Below are 3819 nucleotides of genomic sequence, written 5' to 3' on the forward strand. Positions count from 1 at the left end.
CCCCGTTGTGATTATTGAGTGAAGCACACCGGGTAACGAACCCCTGCTGTTGTTTGGCCTCTGGGCACTGGGTGCTGGCAACAGTCTTTAAGGTGCCATCGGACTCCTCGTTGTTTTTGGGGATACAGGCTAACACGGCTCCCCCCGATACTTGTCTCCAAGAAAGATGTAATTTATCTGAACCATTGAGAAAGTGTTTAGAAAAATGTCAAATAGATGCAACTATTAGCATTAAAAATACTTTCAGGCAACAGGTTTAAGTTTTGTGTGAGTTTTGTCAAATACAGTTATTGTAGGCGTATCTGCACAGAGAGAGAGAAACAGATTCAAAACTTTTTCAGCCGTTTGTGGTTTATTTACCATCAGTATCAGAGTTTGAAAGAAACACTTAGTACACCTGAACTCTTCATCTTTTATGATTCAAGCCTTTCCACGAACAAACACCCACCCACCACCACTCCCAGATCTTCTCAGCACCGCTGCTGCCGAGCCAGTTTGCCTCATTCTGTATTTGTGCATCTGGTTTTCCTTCCCTACGTGGCGCACCTCACACTGGCCTTTGTTGAATTTCATTTTGTCGTCTGTTGCCCAGTTCTCCAGTTTATCCAAGTCCCTCTGAATTTTAGCTGTATCCTCCAAAGTGCTGGCAACCTCCTTCCCCCCACCCCGCAGCTTTGTGTCATCTGCAGCATTGATCAGTCTGCTCTCTGAACCTACATCCAGGTCATTAATAACGATGTTAAACGCTGGAGCCAGAACAGATCCCTGGGGAACCCCACTTAAGACCACCTCTTTTGCCCTCACAGTTTACAGCTCTCTCCTCCCCCTCGGGGTACAGTGACCCTCTACGGGTTAACAGGACCTTTTTCCAGTGAAAGAGCCTTTATCACACTGTGAATATTCTTAAACATGTACATGTATTTGTTAGCAATCAGCAGCAGATCAGCAGAATGCACTCACCGAGCATCTAATGCTCACCACTCCCAATAAAGCAGACAGACCTCTCCTAATGGCCAGTCAGCGTTGTGTCATCTGGGGCTCTGGCTTCTCCACAGTCTGGTCATGCAAGGGATAAAAATCCGAGCCGTTCTGGCCTTGAGCCGAATCCCCGAGTTACGTTCCAATGAGCTTGTTTTCTCACCCTCCGGATCGAGTTAAAATGAGAGTTCTTCTTACAATACCTTCTTCGCCAAGTGTTTTACTCAAAGCATGACTAGACGTCTCACCAATCATAACCCCTCATGGGCTAAAGCAATTTCTCTAGCAACAGCAAAACCTTATAATTTCTGCTTATCAGCAGAAGCAACTTTTAACTCAAACTCCCACGGGCGCCCAGTCAGAGCCTTGCAGACACGCCAGGGCAGCGGGTCCGTCCTCCCTCCCGGTCCAGTCGCTCTGTGACGTTCCTGGGTCTGTCCCGGGGAGTGATGCTGCAGCTGCCCCTGGCATTCCTCCCTGCGCTCAGGAGCACATCAGGGGAGCTGCCTTGTTCCTTCCCCCGTCGTGGGGCTGCCTGGACCCACCGCAGGCTGGGGAGGGCGGCAGGTGAGAGGCACAGATGGCCTGGAGACCCCTCTCTGACCAGCCTCCACAGACTGGGCCAAGCCCCTCTGCCTGTCCCATGCAGCCTGCAGGGCTTGCTGGGTTTAACTCTCACCTCCGGGGTGAGACTGGATCGTACCACAGTGTAACGGGGACGTGCTGGTGGCTCCTCCCTGGGGAATTTGGGTGCTTGGTGCCCAGGGTTCATCTCTCCTGGTGGCAGAGAGCACAGGAGCAGCCAGTGCAAACTGTATAGCCTTCCCCTCTGCTCATGGGTGGCTGGGCTTAAAGATGCCTCTGAACCAGGCACCTTCACCCAAAAGGGAGCTGATTCCTGGCCCATCGCAGGGCGTGAGCTGGCATCAAACAGCTCACTCTGGGCAGGGCCTTGTACCCTTACTACCCCTATTTCTCCAGAGTTGAAAGGTCAAAAATCCCCCTCAAATCTTCCTTTAAGAGATGAATAGTGTCTGAGCTGCGTGGACAGCGATTTGCACTAGTTGGTGTGGGGATGGGGGGGCCTGGTGTTGGTTGGGGAGCTCCCTGTCCATATCCCCCACCCCGGAGCCCACTCCAGGCTCATCCATACCCCCCTGCGGTCTCCCAGGAGCTGGGGCTGCCTCCTCTCTGCGTGATGAGTTCCCTTCTTGTTGGAGGGCTCTTGCAGCTGCTGTGATCCGGTGTAGTTTCACTCTGTTGTGGCTGTGAGGACGACTGTGCCGGTTTCAGGCAGCCCAGGGGCTCTGGGTGAGGGAGCGGCTGACAGGGGATGTTTTGATCTAGAACCCGAGTTTTCCAACTTCACAGCACCATGACGCCTTTCTGACAACAAAAATTACGACATGTCCCCAGGAGGGGGGGCCGAAGTCCAAGCCCGCCTGAGCCCCACTGCTCTGGTTCCGGGGGTCGAAGCCCCAAGGCTGCAGCCCTAGGCAGGGGTCCTGTAACATGAGCCCCCTCACCAAAGCCCTCAGGCACGTCTAAGCCAGCCTGGTGACCCCACTAAAATGGGTTCACGGCCCACTTTGGGGTCACAACCCACAGTTTGAGACCCACTGATCTAGAAAGTTAAAATGTTTCTACTGGTACCTAATGGGCAGCTGCCCTTAATGATTTTATAAAAGAGAATGTTTTACATAGTCTATTCTTATATGTCCGTAGTAGCCGTGAAATACAAGAAACCATGTAAAAATAATCTTCTAAAATAACTAAACGAAACTTCAAAAGTATATTTTCTAAAATGATTTTTTTTTCTTTTTTTTTTAATTCTCTCTCATTGGCAGTTTCAAAAAAAATTGTTTTCATTCTGAATTGGATCAAAAGCAAATTTCAATATGTTAAAATTCCCCCTAAAATAGAAATTCCAGGATCTGACCAGCTCCCCCCATAATTCCTGCCTCCCAGCCCCCATTATAACACGGCTTTTGCCTTCATTATCACAGCCAATGCTGGTCAAACTGTAATGCAACTAAGACAGTTTAATAGCGCCTGAAACCAGGGATAGTCTGTTCTGTGTTTGTACAGCGCCGAGCGCAGCGGGACCCTGGTTCATGCCCATGGCCCCGATGGTAAACACAGGATAAAGGACAGTTCTGTGGGCAGAGGGATCTGGAGTGCGGGGAGGGGGGTGTGAGGCGTCCTGGAGCCAGCAGAGGGCAGCAGCGACCTCCTGGCAGACCTGTCCTCCAGCTCCTGTCTCCGGGGTCCTGAGTCCTGGTTCTGTCCCCAGCCTGTGCTGGAAAATGCACAAAGAGCAGGACTGACCTGCCTCTCCCGCAGTGTGATCCTCACACAGAGACTCCAGCTCCGGCCCAACAGCACTCACAGGGCAGCTGAATTTTCTGGGGGAAAATTGGCTAAATATAGGGTTCACAACCAATCATTCCTTAAAATGTCCCCTCGTGTCTCACTTTCCTAATCTAGCCTTTCTCAAAGGCCAGGTGAGCTGATCAGAATGGGGCCTTCTGTCCTTAACAGCTTTGAATCTGGGGAAAGACCGGAGGGCCGGTCTTGCCCCGCAGTGACTCACGTCTGGATGCCACGGTGACGGGCCCCAGGGGAAACCCCACAGCGGTCACGTTGACTCCCCCAGCCAGTGCCCCAGGGACCCCTCGTCTGGTCGCTGAGCAGGACAGCCAAGACGATGGAGCAGGCGTTCGGCCGCGCTCCGACAGGGCGAGGGGGCTCTGGGGCCGGCGTCCCTCTCCTGCACCTCCCAACCTCTCCCACTCAGCCCCGCATCCAGCTCCTCTGCCAGAGCCCAGCGGGTCGCAGCCC

The sequence above is a fragment of the Caretta caretta genome, chromosome 4, assembly GCF_965140235.1.
Source record: "Caretta caretta isolate rCarCar2 chromosome 4, rCarCar1.hap1, whole genome shotgun sequence".
NCBI classification, from domain to species: Eukaryota; Metazoa; Chordata; order Testudines; family Cheloniidae; genus Caretta; species Caretta caretta.